This window comes from Tribolium madens, unplaced genomic scaffold, assembly GCF_015345945.1.
Source record: "Tribolium madens isolate multiple individuals breed KSU strain unplaced genomic scaffold, Tmad_KSU_1.1 Scaffold_97;HRSCAF=244;Tcas5.2_LG3a, whole genome shotgun sequence".
Taxonomy (NCBI): domain Eukaryota; kingdom Metazoa; phylum Arthropoda; class Insecta; order Coleoptera; family Tenebrionidae; genus Tribolium; species Tribolium madens.
Genome location: NW_025401069.1, coordinates 9180353 through 9203080, shown reverse-complemented (window position 1 = coordinate 9203080; position 22728 = coordinate 9180353). Strand labels below are relative to the sequence as shown.

General features: G+C 33.5%; 1 protein-coding gene across 4 annotated transcripts in view; it reads left to right on the top strand.

Annotated features, from left to right (window-relative positions):
• Nucleotides 1-22728, top strand: part of LOC123014656 (epithelial discoidin domain-containing receptor 1-like) — a 168336-nt gene that overhangs the window by 24448 nt on the left and 121160 nt on the right. For 2 of the 4 annotated variants that reach the window (XM_044413873.1, XM_044413874.1), the window contains one exon: nucleotides 4744-4802. The exons of 1 other annotated variant lie outside the window; for it this stretch is intronic. The gene's annotated coding sequence lies outside the window, so the exon portion shown is untranslated. Of the gene's footprint in view, nucleotides 1-4743; nucleotides 4803-17288; nucleotides 17521-22728 lie in introns of those variants that run through there. One more of the 4 variants, XM_044413875.1, reaches the window with a different exon arrangement.

Genomic DNA, 22728 nt, shown 5'->3' with positions numbered 1-22728 from the left:
AACGTTTGACCTATTTTTAGACGTTGTTTTAATTAGACAGGCGAAATAACGGGTGGATTTGCTAATGTAGAGTTCTATTATCGGTTTGAATTTTGTATGAGGAGCGATTGAGTCGCAGAAAAATGGATTCGTGAAACTGCATCAATCTTATGATTTGCAAACTAGGATTTAAATAAAATATATCTGAATGATGTACAAGATTGTGTAAAACGTTTGAGCGAAATATGAAATATGCAATGTGGAGGAAATGTAGAAAATGTGGAACTACACTTGCTTCACGTATCGTTGAAGGATATCAGTTTAAATTGAATGCTTGAATACACACTTCGTTTATTTGAAATTTATATCCTTCATTATTCATGTAGATTGTATCTGAATTTCTGATTTTTCTGTCATGAAGATGAAGAAAACAAAGAGTTAATTCGGGCGATTTCCATTATGAGACACTAAATTATGAGTTGATTGTTGAATGAGTCTGAAACTTTTTAATCGGTGCATCGAGCAAATTGCAACGGCGACCGTTGCAAAAAGGTACTTTTACCCCCGAGCACTTGCTAAAACTATCATAGCAACTTTAAATTGGATTTAAGTCACAGACACGTTTTCTGCATTCAGAGTGGGGTTGTTGAAGTTAATTTTGCAAATCTCCTCTTGTTTTCTACATTCAAATTCGCTTTGCAATTTTTTTCAAAATAATTAAATTTTTGCAACTCTAATAAAACATTAGAAACTGAAACAAAGTTTCAGTTCGTTAACAAGAGTGCCACTTGGCCTGGAAATTTGGACGTATTATTGGAAAACCATCTTACGAAAGGTCAAACGTTCAACCTATGTGGCGGCGAATCGCAATTATAACCCCATCAGCAATAAACAGAAGAATCAAAACTTGGGGCAATTCACCCTCGATACACTCAGTGAATAGAATCTTAGCAATGAGAAGCCGTATCATTGATGACATAACTCCGTAATTAAATTTGTGGGTGGCACGTATGCCAACTGTGTTCATTAACATGAGAATGCAACAAAGTGCGAGAGTGTAACTCAAGTAACTAAAACGTGTAATAGGATAAATGTCAGAATCCCCGTTAATAATCGGCCCCGTATTGTTTCTGTTTTTATTGAAGCGTCGCCGCACTCGAGTCGAAACATTTTATGAATGCTAATGAAGCGAAGAGAAGCTTCTCTTTCTCCTGTGTCTTTGCTCACAGCCGGAAAAACGATATTCATTATTTACGGAACACTCTTTCATTTACATAACAACCCGAAATCTTGCAGATATTCAAATCGAACCTAAGTACATATTTATGTTTATTTCCTAAAGGTTTGTGACGGTGCGATGGCGACGCCTTTGATGGGGGCTTATGCGTGAAACGATGGATCATTTCGACAATAAATGGCACTGTCCCCTCGGAATTGTATTAATAAATTGATTGGTGGTGATCGCTCGACCGAACGGTCGAATGATCACCTCAAAACTATACAACACTTATATAATCAACTTTCCCTCTTGTGCGCTGGGGTAATTTCGGATTGATCACGCTGATGTTGACGGTCCCCTTGCTGTTTTGGGGACAATGGACTTGATAGATCGAGTAAAGTGCATAAAACAAATGCGAAAACGATATACCCACACCATTTCTAATTTTCTTTTCTACGCCACTTCTAATACATCGTTTGGTCTTTTTTGCTAATAGTCGTAAAGTGATTATTTTTAATATTTAACCAAAATACACTTAAGAAAGCTATTGTAAGCACTAACATTTTAATTATTTACAAACTAATTTTTTTCAAAATATTATACAGGGCGATTCAGATAAGATAATGAACCTGACGATCTGGCGATGCAACCCAAAAAACAAATTTCATTTACGCCTTTGATCCAATTTCAATTAGGATTTGCAAGTTGAATCCAAGTTATCATCTTGGTGTCTCTCTGACATTAGTGCAGAGAACGATTATTAGTGCCATTCAGTTCTTGCGGAATGATAGAGAAATTAGAGAAGTCTTTTCGGTGTAAACCCAATACAAAATGTATGAAACAGTGAAACATTAAAGGTAGGCAAACAGTTTTTTTTAAAAATCATAAATTGCATGTCAAAGCACTATCAGAGCAACATAAGATAACTTGGATTGCAAATGCAAATCATAATTAAAATTAGATCAAAACGTAAATGAAATCTGTTTTTTGGGTTGCATCGCCAGATCGTCAGGCTCATTATCTTATCTGAATCGCCCTGTACATCTATTAACTTGTAGTAGTAGTAGTAGAGATATAAAGTATGGAACCAAGCGGTTTTATTTTTAATCATTTGTCTCCAGAAAATAATAATTAATATAAATTAAAGTAATATAAAAAATGTGATCGTATTTTCAGAACGAAATTTTGATTTGTTTTTGAGTTATGCGATTTTTTTTGTCAAAATTGCAATTTATGTGAAAATTTTTTTTTCAAAAAATTAAAAATAAAGTAGATATGGGAAAAATCACGGGGGTTGACCGGTGCGTCATCTGACGTTTCTCCTCACCACGTTTACATCGCGATGACAAAACGTCAATTTTTTTGACGTTAGGTTCAATATCTACGACTTAGAAGTTGTTTATGGAAGAAAGTGTTACTTTGTACGATTTTTTGCAAAGGCATTTAAAATTTAATGTAATAGATTGGAAATGACGTTCTACATGCAGTGTTTCCAATGTTTTTGGATGTTGTATCTAAAACTCGGAATTTTTGGTGTACATTAGTATAAAACCGATTTTCTAAAGAATAGTGGGTAAGTTGAGAATAAAATGGATGCAAAATCGGTATTTCATAAATAGGAATCATCATAAACATAAGGAGCGTGGTCAAGTAATTTCTTACATAGAGTTTTTTTAAGGGTTTAAAACTATAGACGATCTTATGCAATCTTCCAAGTAAGTTAAAAAGCTTTGATGGGGGCTAATTTTTATCGGTGACCCCTCATTATTTCAATTTTTTACACTAACACAAGTGTATTTATGCCTGATTTCATGGAAMTTACTTAATCGTAAGGAATTATTAAAAGAAACCAATGAGACGCAGAACAAAAGCAAGAAATCAACCAATAAACGAAAAATACTTGCAAATTATACCAAAAAGACTTTCAACGACGACAATAATTTTACTGTCAATGTTAAATTGACAAATTCTGTCGAACATGACATTTACGTGGTGTAGTTGAAGTACATACCAGGTGAATCAAAAGTATGAAACGAAGCGTTTTTCTCGTAAACTAACCACTTTACAAAAAAAATAATTAGTGTAGCGTAAAGTCCAATTAAAATGTGACCATTTATCAAGAATAACATTTTTCGAAATTTTTTTTAGTTTTCGAGTTCTGGAATTTTTTTTTTTTTTAAATGGCAACCCACTATGGTAATTTTTTTAATTAAAGATTATGATCTAAAAGTGACCTCTAATTAAACAGAATTGTTTTCTAGTCAGTACTTTTTTTTTAATAAATTGTTAAATTTGCGTTCCGAGCCCATCACGAAGATTTTCCGAACTTGAACGAGGGAGTCGTTTCATGGTCGTTGGAGAGCCCGGTTTTTGGTGCAGGTGCTTTGAGGTGGTTCCGGATGGATCAAAAAATGTAAAAACAAATCATTTTCTTCTATTTTTAGTCCATTGGAAACCACCCCAAAGCACCTGCATAGAAATCAGCGCTCTCCCATTGTGAAAAGCATGATACAACCACTTCGGTTAAGTTCGGAAAATCTTCGTGATGAGCTCGGAACGCAAATTTAACAATTAATTAAAAAAAAAGTACTGGCTAAAAAACAATTCTATTTAATTAAAGGTCATTTTTAGATCATAATCTTTAATTAAAAAAAATATCATGGTGGGTTGCCATTTAAAATAATTTTTTTTTTCTAAAACCCGAAAACTAAAAGAAATTTCGAAAAATGTTATTCTTAATAAATGGTCACATTTTAATTGGACTTTACGATACACTAATTATTTTTTTGTAATGTGGTTAGTTTAGGACAAAACGCTTCGTTCCATACTTTTTATTCACCTGGTATGTAAATTAATGTTCAAGGCTACCATCCTTAGAGACCCTTTCATTGTTTCAGTTTACATTGTGATAGAATTTTTTATTTCACTTTTAAGTTGGTAATGAAAAAATGAAATTGATGACGCACCGGTCTACCCTCCTGATTTTTACTATAGTTGTAATCCTTAGAGTATAGCTTTTATGAGAAAAATGATTTTATAGTGGGTTGCCATTTAAAAAAATATTTTTTTTTGTAGAACTCAAAAACAAAAGGAAATTTCGAAAATTTTTGTTCGTGTTATAGTACTTTATCACTCATCAATTAGTTTAAAAACGTTTATTACTTTGAGGGCTCAGGTTATATGACCGAGAGGCGAAGTCTCGAGGTTAGATGTTTGCATTTAAACAAAATGTGATTGTGGATAAAATAACGTACATTTTTTGGTGGGAATTACAAATTACTCACTTGAGGCCGTGCCTCACGGTCTAAAAACCTGAGCATTTAAACAAGAGATTAAAATACTGCACTGGTTGCATTTAAAACATGTATCGATGCTTCACTTACATCACAGTCTAATTAAATTTTAGTAATTTTTTTGTTACTGATTCAGGCAGTTTTAGGTATAGACAGGAGTTAAATATAGATGCAGAGAATAGTGAATTTAATAATTAAAATTAACTTTCTTTTTGTACTTTTTGTGACACTAATTTATGCTCTTTGTTTCAGATGTTAAATATAATCTTCGTCTGCCGAGGTTAAATCTCGATGTAGCATTGATGCTTTTGGTAATAACCTAATAACTTTAATATTCTCTTATTATAATATTATACGGAACTTGATGATTTTACTTCGAATAAGTTGTTTGAAGAACGATGCATTATTAGAACTTTGAACTTGTTTTGTAAATGTTCGTCTCAGACGTTTATGTCAAAATTTAAAATATTTCTCCATTAGCTAAACCCCACAATAAGAATTTATGACAGACAATCGGCTTTCAACTAGTGCAGCTTTTAAGGTGGCGTAAGTAATTTTTTGCCTACCTCTTTGAGCAGCATCAAATATTAAAATTAATAACCAACTGCCATCATTTTCAGCTCACGTTCTTTTCCTTCACAACAAAACGAATTTAACGGCGGTGGCGTCTCTTCTTAATTAGATTACCTTTAGCTTTTAGTTCGCCACCGAAAAGTTATAAACAAAACGTTGAAACATTGAACGAAAGCCTCAATGATAATTTATTCAGTCAAATGATGAATCTAAATTGTGATGGGCAGGTGGAATTTTGGAGGTGTTAAGGTAAGCCGCACTTAAAAATTCATACAAGACTGGAGCGGACTATGGAATATTTAAAAGCGACCGCAAAAACTCTGAGCTTGTAGATCTCACCTGTCCGGCTTGAAATATACGAAGAGACTGATGAATTAGAAATGGGCAACCGGACGGACGTTCTAATTGCACGTCTGCATAATTCTATAATTCATCGTGTTAATGTGCCTTCATAAATCTCGGGAGGATTAGAGTATTTCGGTAAGCAAAGCCACCGCTCCAGTTTTAACACTTTTATAAAAAAGAGAAAAAAACTTCAACCAACTTTTATCTAACCAAAGAGAAGGATACATAAATTTTCAATACTTACTCAGTAGATTTAGAAGCACTTTTTAAACGTAAATACCTACAAAACTGATTTAGTTGTTGAAGTAGATTTGTTTCAAGGTTTAAAAAGCTGGTTTAAACCCTTGTACGTGGTCAAATTTAATTAACGTCAACAAAGTTGTGTAAGAAAAGTTGTATCTCCCTTCTACAGTGAATACAGAAAGAAGGTGAAATACGACGGTTTGCCGAAATACTCCAAGCCACCTGGGCTGTTCTCCTGTGAGTGAATTAAAATTTAAAAAGCAATTTTGAGAAGTGTACACGTCGAATTACTCGTTCGAATGGACCGGGCTGATTTGGTACAGGAAAACAGCGGTGAAACCGAATTAAATATTATATAAAGTGAAGTTTCCCGGCTTTTATTGTATGGCAAAATAAACTACACTCACTCCCTCTCGCTTCGGATATTTATGGAGAGGGTGGTAGAATTTGATTTTGACCGAATGAAATGAAAAATATTGTGAAATGCGGCATTAGTTCAAGCTTTTTCTAGCACCAAAAACTTGAATTTTTCAACGGTTCGAATAATGGTGAATAAATAAAAAGGCGAAAAAATTTGAACATGGCAAAATGGGACAGATGAATTTTTCAACGTTAGTTAACTCTAACTATTTATTTTTGGAAAACTCACAAAGTCTATTTAATAAACGTATTAAATTAAATGGTTCTCATTAAAAAAAAACATTTTTATTGCAGGTTTATCAAAATTTAAAAACTTAATTTTAATTTTCCATTAAGTTAAAAATAATGAATTGTTATATTTAAGTGGCAAAACCGATTCGACAATGTTTTAGCAGACACTGAATGTGAATAAAACAAAAAAATGTTTTTAACTTTTTTTTAACTTTATGAAATCTTTTAATACTTATTATGCTTGTTATTGAAACCCCTTTCTTGTCATTCTTTTAGGTGTATAGCTTTCAGAGAAGCACTTGAATGGAAATGGTCGATTTAATCATATTTAAAAACTGAATTTTAAATTTCTCTACAGTTTGTTTATACCTACATAGTGGAACGGGAAAATATGTATGTGCCATGATTGTAATGACTTTAAAGTAGATATGAATAAAGTAACACAAAAATGCTGGACAAAATTACTGGAAAAGTTTTTTTATAACACACGAAAAATGAAGTTGATTTGTTTTTCGGTTGAAACAAACGATTAATGTTATGTTTTTAATTTTGTTTGTAAACAACCACATTGTAAAATTGAATGCAAATTGTGCTAGGAAAAACTAACGGCTGTTTTTCCTAACTTCAAGTTTAAATATTAATTCAAATTAAAAAAGTTTTTCAACAATAAAAATAAGTTTATAATTAAGTTAATGTGCAACAACAGTGTCTTCGAATATTTATTTTAATAAAATCACACAAATACTAGTTATTTAGTGATAAAAGATTACTGCTTGGCTTGCTTGCTCTAAGCAACACGAAAAAATAAATAAACGTACTTACTAATTTGTGTATTGTATATAACTCAAGCATGTATACCGATTTGTGGTAGTTTTTAAAAAATAATCAAATACGTTGTTGAAATAAAGGATCAAACTAGGGTTTCGTGATATTTCTCATTTTCAATGTTATTATTGTCGAGAAAATGAAAAAAAAAACTGTAAACAGTTTTTTGAAAACTCTATGTTCACAAAAATAGTGTCAGTTCGGAAGTTGTCGTTTTAATTTAATTAATAAGTATGTCGAATTGCGTTCAAACAGTAGGTCATATAGGGAAGAGTCGTGGAATATGAATTTATTTATACTCCACGGAGTGTAATATGAACTAAATTATGTGTCTATAATAACATTATTATTTAACACTCGTAGATAATAAATATTATACAAGTGAATTAAACATAGGTTTAATTTTATTCTATTATAAAAATAGAATAATATTTAAATCACACTAGTCAGTCTAGAACAATCATGTAGACTGCGTAAAACATTTTTGTGACAAGTCGGTGCCAGCCAAATCAGAACATTCGTATAAAAAAAAAACTTGTTTTTTAATTCACTAGTGAATAAAATTCATAAAATTTCACTAGTGAATCATTACCTGCTTATGATGGTTGTTATGGAGTTGACAAAGTCACTTTAAACTGTCAAAATTGAATAAAAACAATAATTCGCGTTTTATTTCCATCGTAGTTTCCTTCAATTTAAATTTCAGTAGTGAAGTAAAAATGTTGCACTTGGCAAGTTCTGAATGTGTGAGATTTTTTTTTTTTTGGTTAATTAGTGGAGTCATCAATATTGATAATTCATCAGGGGGCTGCTGGCGTTTGTCCGTCATCTCCTTGCCCTGTGGTACCATTTGGTCTCATACAGATAACCGAAAAATAACGATTTCCGCTTCGACAAACACAAGTGCAAGTTGCGTGCATGATGGATGAACGTCATAGGATTTCGTCTGATCGCAACTGTGACCGTGTGCGTGAGGGGTGCATAAAATCCATCCCCCAACCTATAAAACCACGGCGGAGGACAGGCGTGGAAGTCTACACCGCAAATATCAATCAGCAAATGAAAGTGCCGATAACAGAAAGATTGATTGATTGCCGGAAAATTATTATCCGTTTTTGACTCGTTTGCTGTGGAACGGTAAATTTCAATAATCGCTCTACTGGATTGTTTAAGACACCTTATTTAGTCGGGGTTGATCAAGAAACGTATTATTTTCACTTTGGAGGTGGCAGGATGTGTGGTAATGGAAATTTGTGCGACCGGGAAATCTGGGATGGCGTTGAAAAAATGAAAAAAAAAACGTGTTTGTCTTGATTATTGACAGAACATTTCTTTTTGTTAGTGATCTTTTATTTGTCAAGTTTAAATTTTCATAAAATCTCTGCGAAAATTTAATATTTCTGAATTGACTTCCAATATTGATTCCCTTTATTAAATCTCCTGAATTTAAAGTTGATTTTGTTAAATCCTTCTAGTGTTTGCGGTGATGGCGCGGCAGTGACGAGTAATTTAAATTAATTTTGAATAATGACTATTGGTATTCACCCACAGAACATTAAACACATACACAAAATTTAACAGTGTCGGTTTTGTTCAATATAAACGATCAAAAATTTATACGAAAATGCAATACGTCCAACATGTCGACGTTGATGACTAATATATTATTATTTATAAACAATAATACATAAAATTTCGGTTTCTGTTCGGGAGCGATCAATCGATATCTGAATTTATTGTGTTTTGAGTAAATTCGACGGCTTTGAATTATTGAATATTCATTTGCGGATTGTGTATTTAAATATTTATTAGCATAAAAATTCCATTCCATTTAATTTTCTCGACGGTTTGTTTGGCTTTTCCGTCTGGAAAAGGGCGGTCATTTTTGAAACGAATTCTCGTTTAATGAGAAACGGCAAGTAATAAAAGCTCTTCAAAGCCTGTCATATAATTAAGCTCATTGCTAGTAACCGATAATTATTTTTGTGTGCTGAACATGACGAGCAAATCCAACGATTAATGCGCTTCCATAATATGCAGTGATCTGTGTTTACCCTGCAAAAGCAGGAAATTCACAACTGATAATTGACAATTGAGTTCCTACGAGATTATCAAAGACAAATCTCCCACTTAATTACCATGAAAACGAGATTGATAATCTGATAAACTCAAGCATCTCTCTCTTTGAAATAAAGAAAAATTATCAGAGGCAACTTTTTCGAAATTGCACCGTCGATAAATTTGGCCCGTCGAAATTGTAAATGTTCGTTTTTTTAATGAAAGAAGATATTTATTGGTGGAATATCCGGAAAAGGAATCCGAGAGAGTTTGCGCGTTCTTTGGTCCGGCCTAAATTCAATTGAAAAGTGTCTAACATTGAGAAAAATCGTGTTAATGCTTTATAAAGTTAAATGCGATGATCCAATCATTTTGGTTTTGTGGATGGTGGAGAAGTGGAACGCAGCCAGTTGATCTAATTTACCTCGACAGAAGCACTCTGGTTGCCAGTCGGCGTTAAATGGATGCCGTCGACGCCTTGCCGACCATTATTATTGCCCTTTTAACTGCAATCTGGACATAACTTATACAGAAAATTGCCGAACGAACGCTCTCCACCGACCAACACTGATTCCATATAAAACGGACATTCTTAGAATGGGATCAGAACTATTTGATTGTTGCTTTTTGCGCAGCAATTGCGCCTGGATCGTTAAAATAAATTGCCGAACTGCCGAGTCCTCAAGAGCCATGAGACGCAGGAAAAGCCAAAACGTATACTCAAAACGGCTTTAATGGTGTTTTATTAGACGTTAATTGGTTTATGACTCGAAACAGCACTTTTAAACCGAAACGTCCCATAAAACTACACGCACGAATTGTTAATGATTTTCATAAAGCTTCAACATATTTCTAGTTTTTTTTTTTCTTTATACTTATTTCACTTTTTTTTTTTGTCTTTTTGTTAATTTTTGATGACATGATGGAAGCATCTTTCATAACATTTTCCAATTTTCTAATAGTTTATCCACGGTTATTGCTGGATACGTCCTTAGTGGTTGTTTCCCCCATTCACGTCTGCTTCTCGTGCAATAAAGGTCGGGAATGACACATCTTTGAACCGTTTACGTGTGAAGGAGAACGTGTTTAATATTTTATTGGTTTATAGCCATTAGAATTGCTCAATTAAGTGTCGCTTGGTACATGGGGGATGGTGCTATTCACACGGCCTCTCCTCTTGTTAATGCCAACCGCACTCAGATTAATCATCCGATGAACATAATTGCGTTTCCGTAAGTGTACTCGGCCGGTAACACCCCGCGTTAATTAACAAGGCCATGGATCATGTTACTTGTCATATCCGTCACTGATATGGCTATCAACGGAAAAGATCCGCTATTTTTAGATAAATCTAGACGTACCTAATAAGTTCCGATATAACGATTACAGCTTATACGTTTTGCTTGAAAATGCTTACATTCCATTAGCGAAGATAAATACGGAGAGCTTTTGACCGAATTTTTGGCAGAGCTTTTCTGTAGGAGATCAAAATACTGCTGGCCTCTATAAACTTGCTGAAAATTTGTTCTAGAGAGTATTAATTAACTTGATACTTTAAAAGTTATAAAAATATAAAAAATGCAGACTTGTAGATCATTATAATATAAAGTAGAAAGTTTAAATAGCAAAAGAGCAACAATGATCCGACTTGAATTGTGAGTAAGATTTCGTTAAAAGTAGATGTCAACAACAGTACAAAATCAATTCATTTGGCGCATTTAGTCAATAATAATTATAAATGAGTTAACGAGTTGGTAATTTTCCATCAAATTTCCAATAATTTTCAAAGTTGTAGAAGTTGTCTAGAAATTTATTATTATTAAACCAATTTACATCAAGAACAAATTTTACTTAAAAAATATACATCTACTCATTATGCTTGGTTTTCATTATGTGTTACGTAAACCTGAATAGGGCGAATTGCTTGGATATACATACTTTTTTTTTAACCAAGACTACTGAAATTGTATTTTATATTTACAGTTTAATATTTGTTTAGATACTAATTAGTTTTGGAAACTTTGAGATTGGATAGGCATTTCACAGTCCGCAATCCTCTCTGGTTTTCCCGAATAGAGCATATTTTAGAACTTCAATTATGTTATACGCAGACATAAAAGTGTTTTTGTAAAGTTTTATTTTGATCTAAAATACCAGAGTTAAATCAGATATGAAAACATCAGAAACTGCAGGAATTCGTCAGAAATTCTTGTCACTTTTATTATTGCATTGTGGGATGCTTTAATAAAATCAAATTCATTTATACAACACTGTCAGACAGAAATTAATAAGGAGAATTTCCCATTGTGTCAATGCTATAAGAGCAAACAATAAAACTCATGACACATCTAATAAGACCGCCAGTGTCAAAACACATAATTGGATTCCGCTCTCTGCAGTTGTCATCCAAAGTGCAAAACTTTTGCCCATTGAAAGTGAAACCCTCCATCAATATCTGTATTTATTCTATTTATATTCGTAATCGTCACAATGCGTAGAACGAGAATACCAGAGACAATAATAAGGGTGCTACAGACACCACCGCACCATTGTCATGCCATAAAATGTAATAAGCCAAATTTTAAAGAATACTGCACGCCGAGTTTCAAGTTTCCTCTTCAATATAATAAGATTTCCTCCCTCTAAGACGACTTGTCTAAACTTCATTTCGAAAATTTCGCCGAATATAATGCCGGAATTACAATCGCGGCTTGATTATACACCGCGAGACGGGGTTTTGTTTGAAAACTAGGCGGAATCGAAAAGGGTGGAGCTTCACTCATCGAGATCAAACACGTGGTAGTCACGTGACGCGGAAAGTGTAACAACGTGAGAGGTGCTCCCCTATACATATTTACTAATTGTGGACTGTTGTAGCGGTTGCATTTTGATTGAAAAACAAGTTGGGAAAACAAGAAAGATAATTTCTTACAGTTGCATTTGCAAGTTATATTTTAGTTTAATTAGTAATTTTCAAGATGCAGCGAGGACCAAAGTAATAGCCTTTTTAATTACATTGCTTTTTGTACTTTCTAGAGAAAAGTTGTGCAGTCGTTTTCTGACAACACGGTTTTTAAGTTTATTAATTCATTTATTTGATTCTCCAAATTTAAACTTTTTCTTGATTTATTTACGCGTTCTTCACGTTTAAATTGATTAATAACGATATATAAACTTTAATAAAAGGTTACAGTTACAGGAGGGAGAACATTTTACTTATGCAACTTAATTATTCCAGTAGGGAAGTTAAACTTCTGATTTTAATTTGGATTAAATTTTGATGCCTTTCAGCGAATTGCTTTACTTTTTTACATAATCGAAAAAACTCAAACAAAACAGAAATAATTTCGGTTGCAGAAATGCTAACGGAATTAAAGCTATGTTTTTGATTTTTCATTACAAAATTTTTTTGACTGAACCGTGTGTTGCCATAATACGTTATTACATGAAATTTAATCAATTATGTTACGGCCGCAAACTTTATTCCTAAATAATGCATACTGCAATAACTATCCATATGTACATCAACGCGACTAATGCCACTGCAAGTTGTTATAGCTAATGCATAAGAAATAGGGTCACAAAATGTGATTACCCCTTATAATTATTTTATTAGCAATATGCATAAATGTGCAGAGCTCTATTCGTACCTTTTTGTCCAGTTCTAGATTAATTTTTGTTTCTTTATGAGTTTAATTAAAATTCCAAGTTTTAATAGTTCAATACTGCAAGAGCAACATTACTGAACTCAATTAAGGTGCGTGTCCACAAAATGCAAGCAATCGAATTTGTAATACCTACATACATAAAGCCTAGGGTAAAGCGAGCTTTAACCGTAAGATACTTCGCATCTCTGTGATTTCGAAACAATACACAATCTTCCACAAACTTCTCTTATTTGTTTATGCCCTTCCGCAATAATTACTCAGTACAATTAGTATTATTGTTACATTTACCGAAGTTAATTGAAGAACCTTTGTTACATAAATTAGAACAATAGTTCAAATGGCGTTTAACAATAATATCATGGGGCTGTCTGAAACATTTTCAAAGGATTATTAATACAGAAAATGTCAACACAGTTGTGTCTGCATATTACCAACATGCTGCAACATTTCACAAAACGTCAGTGAAAAACCATAACAAAGTCTTTTTCATTTTATCGGTTCTTGCTAGCTTCATTTGCAGCCGAGGGCGACGTAATAGCAACAATAAGCTTAACGTAACGCGCCTAATTAGTTTTTTACACGGTCGGTAATGGAGAGCAACCGGTGAGTGAATTCGGATAATGGCAGCTGAAAAAAATCTGCGGATGAACCTCCGGAATTTTCCGGAGAGTTTTCTACATCGGTCTCGTCCAAACGGCCATTAGCGCCCTTCCACAGGTTTGCGGTTGGTCCATGAACTGACCGAAGCGGCCTTTGGTCAAGGTAATATAAGACCACCGCTAACGGCCGACGTTTTAAGTGCAAATTGGTTCAAATTGCATTTAACAGCATCGACTCTGGTTTTCACAATTCCTAACGCGATAATAAACAACGGCCGTTGGGGGAAAAAGATTGTTACTTTACGAGACGATGCATTTAGGTACGATTTTTTTCAAAAACGTTTTTTCTCATGTGCTCATTTGGCGTTTACCAAATATGTGTAAAAATCGAGATAAGAGAAAATCTATTGGTAATTGGCGATGAATGATAATGAACAGGACTCACTGCTATTTTTTTTAATAGTTTTTCTTTACATCATAGAGCTTTTAGATATCTGTTTTTTTACCTTCATTTCAAAGACACTCTTTGTAACAAATAATAATACTAAATGCAAAACAAATTAAACCAAATGCAAATACAGGGTGTTCGGTCCAAAGTCGCCCCGGCCGATAACACCTAAACTTACTTTTTTTCTCAAAAACTAAATTTTAAAATAATACTATTCATTCCTCGTTTTCTTAGTAAATGCATCAAATTTTTTTGGCTCATCCGGTGTAGCCGGAAATGCTACCAAATTTAGTTTTTCAAATGGAACACCTATGTTTTTTTGCTCGAAACAATAATAATTGGCATGAAAAATACGGTAAACCACTATTTATTACATTTTACTTTACATAATGCACTCAGAAAACAATTTAAATTTTTGAATTTTATTGCAAATTTTGCAACGTAGGCGGATTTTACTTGTCAGGGTATTCATGCAAAAAGCAATGTGCTTGGATACCGTTTAATTGTTAGTTTGAAAATCTTTAATAATGGATGATATTAATTACGACGAATTTGTAGATCAGCTTGTGTTTTTGTGTTTTTTAAGTGCAATAAAAATAGAGCGGAAGCTGAAAGACATTATAGAGAAAAATACTCAAATAGAGTTTACCCAAATCGTTGAAAATTTAGTCGAATTGAAAAACAACTGAGACAAATAGGTTCGCTTCTTAAAAATAAGAGACCTGTGGTTCTTTGTGAAGAACAAGAAAATAGAAATCTGAATGTTCTGTTATCAGTCGAAGAAAATCCAAGAGTTTCCATAACAGAACTCGCTCATCAACTGACAAATTAGATTTGTCAAACCAACAATTAAACTGTATCCAAGCTTTTTTTTATTCACACCAATCTCCTTATAAAATTCTAAGATTTAAGATGTTTTTTGATTGCATTGTGTCACGCAAAATTTAATAAATAGTGGTTTACAGTATTTTTCATGTCAATTAATATTGTTTGGAGAAAAAAAACATAGGTGTTCCATTTGAAAAACTAAATTTGGTAGCATGTGCTAAAAAAATTTAATACATTAATTAAGAAAGCCAAGAATGAAAATTATTACTTTACTTTTACTTTTTGAAAAATGAAGTAAGTTTAGGTGTTATCAGCCGGGGCGACTTGGACCGAACACCCTGTATGTAACTATAATTAACTTTATAATTATTTGTGAATATATTTAGATTGTCATGTCAAAGACAATAATTAAAAATTTATATTCCGGGGGCTGATAATATGCTCGTGATACATTAGCTTTTTAATTTATTGTAGAACAGAACTAAAATAAAATGTTATTTTAAATATCGTTTATTTATATTTTCGATACATGTACACATAATTTTTTTATACTCGTTTTAAATTCCTAAGGGCTATAAACATTTTGAACGAACTTTTGGAGTATTTTTGCATATTTAAACATTCGCTAAATAAACGATTGAGAATCATAAAAGTGAAAAAAACTAAAAGCATCAGAGACACTACAGACGCAGACGGTCCAATGATGAATTAATTAGCCGCTGTAGCCTTTAGCGTTTGAGACGTGTTCACATTTTTTTCCGCAACAGAACTTCAAATTGCATATTCATCGTAGGAATTAACACATCGGTTCCCGGATCGATCGAAACTCACAATGTGTTGACACTAACTCCGTGATAGTTTGCATTACTGTTTGCGTTTCAAATTACCATCGCTATTCATTTTACTAGGGGCTCATTATAGCCGTGAAGGTCCTAATATATTGTCGTGAATCTGGCATCAGACTGACAAATTGTCTAGCATTGTACAGCCAGACATTATCTACTACTGCATATGCACGTTACCATTTAAATTAACAATTTGCTTATGCCTTTTGTTCAACAACCAAATTATTCTGCGACAGTAAACGTATTTTGCAATATGGTATAACACTAGTTACGCATGTTTGATATTTGCTTGAATTTGTAACTAATTTTTTTTTAGGGCATATTGTTCTCGAATTATTTTTTCCTGCTGGGATAAATCGACGAGATTTCATATAGTTTTGTTTAGTGGTGCGATGATTTTTCCTATTAGTTTTGTAAAAAGTCGCTTTTGTATGTACATTTTTAGCTGTACGCTGCTCGAGGCACCGTTCAATATGATCTAACAGATTGAATTTTTAAAATGCGAGTGAAATGACGATAAACATAAAAATAGGGAACGTCATTTCCATAAGTTACACAATACCGATCCTGTAGAGAGATATAAATAAATTAAATCATTATTTGAATATGTAATTATAATAATAACATGTTCTAAACGAAATCTTTCATCTATCCAAAAGAGAAATTTCAACAGGTGAGTTAGTATCGAAAAAAACATGGGTAGATATCTAGGTTTGAATAATTTTTCGAATGGCGAGGTGAATGTCCTAAAATCTGATTTGTGTTTTTATGATTCATGAGTATCCTCCTAAATTCATGGTTTAGTGACATAATTCCGAGGGTTGTTTTAAGAATCACACCCCAATTAGCAAAAATATACATAATTTATCCTGAATTAGGATTATGTTTTAGTAACAATCTTGTTACATTTTGTTTACTAGTAAGTTATTTTCGGTGTTGTTGTCGGAAATTGTATAATTTAAAGCAGTTGAGTGTGGTAAAATAAAAAAATAATATATTAATTTACATCAGATTGAATATTAAATTATCTCAAGGGATATGAGGATAAAATTATTCCTATTCTATTATTTATATCGCGATGATCCTAAATGAAATGCAAATTTCTGAAGGATTTAATACCCTGGCAGTTAGTGTTTCTACTGAGAATAGGTAACTTCAAAGTAGAGATAAACTTTCCTTCTATCGTCTTTGAGGAGAATCATGGTGTAATTAATTATTCTGGAAAGATGAATTACACGTTACTCAACAAATTTAAGCTGCAGTAAGATTGTGGAAAGAAAATGTAATAGAGCCTGTAATTCGGCACCCATATTAAATAAACCTAATATCAAAAGTAAACTAAATAAACTAAAAATGATATTTCTCACAACGTTAATTTCATATAATTTGTGCCCATTTGTATTATTCTGTAGAAAGTGTATGTGAACATCTCATAGGTATAATCATAAAAAAAATGTTGAAAACGCATGGATTTGCTTGAAGATGGGCAAAATTAGCGCAAATTGTTAATATTTGATCGTCACTTGTGCCAATTAGGCATTCGAGGCGTCGCCGAATAATTCTATTTATCGAAGAAAATTGGGTATGCGCAATGTTTGGAGAAATATTAGCCCGTATGCTCAGCAGAGAAGAGAATGATAAGGGGTGGGGTTGAAACTCGCTATCAAAAGGGCTGCTGCAGACTCGTCCTGTTCAGTCTGTAGATAACCGCATACGTGGTTACACGCTGAACTCTGAAAACACGATCGCGAATAAACGTGTTTCAAAGACCATCGTGCGGCTTCTCTTCATCTCAATGACTTTCATGCACCATCAGTATCGAGGATCGCGTATTTTTTCGAGTTCCGAAGGTGTGCGACTCGTACTGTTTGTTCCTGTCGTTGGTGATGCCGATACGATACTGAAACGGGACTGTGTTTTTCAGGATAACGGATCTTTCTGCCAAGGTAAAGTTCGATGTTTTCGTTATCCGTTTGGAAACTGAAAAATGATGCCTTTTCATAACCGCGGTAGGCAAACACTTCTGTCGTGTTCGATTCGACCTAACTAGCTTTTTCAGCTCCGGAGTTCTATTTTCCTGCGAAATTTCGTTGAGAGCATTGACGGGCTCCTGCTTTTTGCTTCTCATAATAAGATTAAGTTACAGTTTTATGTTTCACAATTCGAAACTGACATTATTGTTTAAGTTCATCTCACAGTTTTAATCTGCAGGAATTGTAGCAGGAAATTATACTTCAGCACGTTTGGTTCAGTTTTGAAAATTTTTAATTATCTAATATTGGATAAATATTTGGCAAGGGAACACAGAACTGGCTTTTGATCTAATTTTTTGTCATTTGCAGTTTTATTATTAGTTTTTTAATTTTACCCGGTGATGTAGACTTTTTTGCTTATCGTTTTTTAATATCAATTTATTAAATTAAAAAATAAAGCAAACATAAGTCACAATTACAAATGTCTGCACTAATATAATTAATGTTTTAAATTGAGGAATATGAAAAAAGTATCTTCAAAATTTGATTATTATGGTTTTTCTTTTTATTTCTTTATTCCAAGTGAATCACCCAATTATTTTTTTGCCGGATGATGATAAACGGATAGAAACAAAAGCATTACACATAATAGCAGATTTTCGTTTGGTAAAGATGATGGAATTGTTTGTAAGAAAGCGTTTTGCAAATTCGATTTACTTTTGAAACGTGAAGGAAAAAGACACAAACTGATAAGTTTCTCATACCATTGGCAAATTTGAAGGAAGAAGTTGTCGTTGATGTGTCTTTTAACAATTCGGCCTAATTAAAGTAAATTTGTTAAAGTCGAGCAATTATGGCCTGGTTTGTAAGAGTTTCGGCTTCTCGAACGTTCTCAAATTCGTTAATACACGGATCGAAGTTGTCTAAACAAACAAGAGTCCCCCAATTAAACTTTCTTCGTCGCATTTTGTGTATCTCTTTTCATCTGGTACTTTTAATTAGAATGGGCTTTAATTATCGTTTAATTACGTAAATTACACGGCTTGATAGTATTGCACTATAATTTTCCGGATCTTTTCAATTCATTCCGTACACATCCAACCACTTCTTGAGCGTAAATGATGGCCCTCTTCATCTAATTAAATTCTGTCAGCTTTTTATTGCCTTTTGCGTTGGATTTTCGTATCAAAGCGAAATCGAAAACGTCATAATCCATTAGGCATCAGTCGGACTAATTCGATCAGCAATTGTAACGCCAGGCCGGAAAAAGCGCCCGGATTAACCGGATCGCTGTATAATTCAGTCTAATTTCGTCCTGAACGGAATTACATATGAATAAGTGATAAGTTGCCATTTCCCTGGATGTCATCCTCCGGTACAGACGACGTATACTCTGGGGGAGGTGGGGAGAGCGTAATTAAACGGAATTATGGTTTGTCCGCCAATGAAAGGAGCTTTTCAATATTTATACTTGATGAAGTTGTCGGGAAAAAAGTAATCTAGTTAAGACATAATTATTCCAGGAGAGGGTGTATTGTCTTCTTCAAAACCGCTGTTTAGCATAGTTGATGATATCTTTTGAAGCAGATGAATTCGTCTTTGACAACGTTCTGCGAAGAGATTGTTTAAAACGTGGAGAGCGTCTCAACGAGACTCGACTTAAACTCTCCAAACACCTGGAACGCTTAATGTGTAAAATCTTGTTCTTCAACGTTCGAACTTAATGGCAAGGACTGTATTAAAATCGTAATCCCTAAAAGCACACACGTGGCAACTTTTGGAGCACTGGGAGTTTCAAGGACGCTGTATTCTTGGGTTAAAAGTAAAAATTTGTAATTTTATTTCTCATAAAACGAGAAATCGAAGCAAAGCACACACTCACTCAAAAACATTCAATTTATTTCAAATGACATGACGCAAATTTAATGCGCTTTATAACAGGGCTGCTCTTAAAAAATGAATTTTTATTTTTGAATTTTTACCTTCATTAAATACATGTAATTTTTTTAAATTTAAATTTAGAGGAATTGCATTTACACATGGTGTAAATTGATGTAAAAAAGGAATTAAAGAATAATTGTACCATTTTAGCATGATTTTCCGCCGAGTAGTTTTTGGTGGTATCTAGGGAACTTCAACTGTCACCATTTGCAAATATTACCAGAATTTCTTCATTTTTGTTTTTTTGTAGAGGTGTTTTTGGTTTGTTTTATGTCGACCACTTTTTCTGCATCTAACTTTCTAATTACGTTAGCTTCTTGCTCGTAGCTTTTTGCTCCGTAACACATGAACTACTAACTATTGCCTGACAGTCTTGCTGCATGCATTTTAGTTAGCATAACTCAAGGTTATTTGTTTTCTTTTGTAAATTACGGCAACCAAACTTGTTGATTACGTTGCTGTTTGTTAATGTTGGTCCATCGTACAGTTTCCACAAACTATGGCTTGCATCCTGGTAAAATTAGTTAGCATGTTGCTCGTAACGTAGTCGTAGGTATTATATGATGTAATTTCAAACATTCAGTAGCCACCGACTGTCTGAGTATTATTCATTTAAGTTATTGATTCGAAGTAGTTACTATAAACGAGCTTCAACTGTTCTATTATAATCATTTAATTTACCTTCCGCTAATAATAGAGAATCCTAATTAACGGATACATCCGACACGGAGTACTCTAGCGTTACAAAGTGGTTCTGTTTCTCATCGCATTATTGACCCGTCTCACTAAAATTTATTAGGTGTTTGTTAGTCATGTCTACTTGCACACCTGTATTTGACTTTTTATGCTATGAAAATAACAGCTAATTCAATAAAATTCAATGACAGACACACGTTTCGGACTATAGTAATTCCTCTCTACAAAAATAAACACCACTAAACGTGACGCGTTTAGTTTTATTGTGGCTTCGTTGGAACAGTTCGCTGAAAAATTTTGTGGGATTATCAAAATTCATCTTCATTTCGATAATTTATTATAAAAGATGTTTTTTCTTTACATTCATTTTTACTTTGAAAATAATATTTCGACAAGATATTTAATAAAGTGATTTCTGGAAAATGTGGATCATTTTAATTTTTAGACAACGGCTTGGAACAACAAGGGAACATAGCTTGTAGGTACAAATGGGTTGATATAGATAATATATATGATAATTATTATTACTGTGTATCTGACTCATCTCCCGTGTAATATTTCAAATAGGCATAGCTGTAATTCAGCACGGAAGTAACCACATGATTAAATACATACATCCAAACAAGTGGGTGTTGTATTTTCTGGGGAACTCAATCTATATTGATCCAATGACAACTCATAACGTTGTCAAACGGATTATGATAAACGATTTCCGTTTCCATTTTGCATTTGTCGCATTCCTGAATGTTTTGCTGACTTGTCGTGAATTTCGAGGGAACCTTTCGATTTTTAACGTAATTTAAGCCAAAAGCTCTCTTGTCTCTGCTCTCTTTCTATTCAAAGTAAAAAAATTCCCGTCATTGACAAGTTAAGTGCATTCCGTTCGAGACAAATTCTACATCGGCCAAAAAGAAAGAGGCGAAACGACCTCGTAAAAGCGGTTATTTCTCTTATATATCCGAACATGCTTTTAAACAAATCACACGTTTTTTTCCTTGGGTTCACCTCGACCGGGGAATTCAGGAGCATCAAGTTGTTACCAGAAAGGAATAAAACAACCATTTATCTAATAAATTTGACATGGTGTAAAACGTTAAAAGAGTAAAATTTCTAGTACCTAGATGGGGGCAAGCGTGCCACGCAAAGCACGAAAGCTCTACAACGCGAGGATTAATCCTGAACCGTTGCTTACTGCGATCCATTAGAGAGTATTCAGTCACAAGTGGCTGAAGAAGCCGTCTCTGGTTGACAGGCTGCGAGCTTTGTAGAGCCATTTACACAAACTGGCAAATGACGAACTTGATCACCGGCATTTGTTTCACAGAACAATTGAAATCTGCAGTTGTGCCCTTGTTCAAAGCTCTAAACCTTCCGCGCTCCTAAATAACGCTTTCTTATTGTGCTTTCGGCCATTTTCCGATAGCAATTAAGCTGCATTCTGCTGATGATGCTACATCGATTGGAAATATTAGCAGTCGTTCGGCTGATGGCTGAATAGTTTCAGTCGATTGTTGTCGCGAGATTGATCAATTTTCGACGAAAAGCACAAAAGAACTCACTCACCTTGTCCTATATTCATACAGAGACTGCAATGAAAGGTAAATTTTTCTTTTGTGTCACTCTTGTAATAGGAATACGTTTGCTTAGCTTCTTTTGTGACGATCTTTGCGAATAAAATATTAGATGTAGACGTCTGTTGCGTCTTTATTATTGATAATATCGCGAAGAACGTTCGTTTTAATTCACATCACAAACATCAAGACGCGGGATTTGCACAATACAAACTGCGATGAATTTAAGCTAAAGCTTACAGGCCCAATTTGCAAAGCCGTAGGTTTTAACATCCCTCACGTGACCTCGTTCATACGCATTTATATCAAATATTTAAGACATTCTTATCCGTGGTATTATGGTTAAGTAAGCTTCAACGACCCACTAAATTTCAAATACAGAACCGGAATCGGATAAAGCGAAATAAAAATTGTCCGGATTCGGATCACCAAATCACGAACGTTCGGCGTTGGATTATTATTTTTTGCTCTTTAATGCAGACGACTTTAATAAAATTTGAGCATTTGATATTTTAATATTTTGACCACTATAAAGCTGTCAATAATATTTATAAACGCGTGGTCATTTCTACTGTCACGTAACTACGTGGAATAAAACGTTATGGACTTTGTACGCCAACAATTTTCATCAATTCTGAAATATCTCCGTTGCACCAACTTTGAAGGTTAAAAATGATCGTTGCATTGAATTTATCAAGAATTATCATAAAATTAAGCTAACCTTAGCTCTAAATTTTATCGATTTTTACTCTTTGTACCTATACCTTTCTATTTTAGAGACGCTCTAAAGAAGATATATGCTTTCTTTTAATGGAGGGAACTGAGAATATAACGATTGTTCAAATATTATTTCTTTACAGAGGAAAATGTTACACGTATTTTAAAGAAATATGCATAGTTGCAGAGAAACAAAGTTGAAACATTTATAAGAAAAATATCTAGTTGTTTATGTATTAAGAATATCATCGGAAGA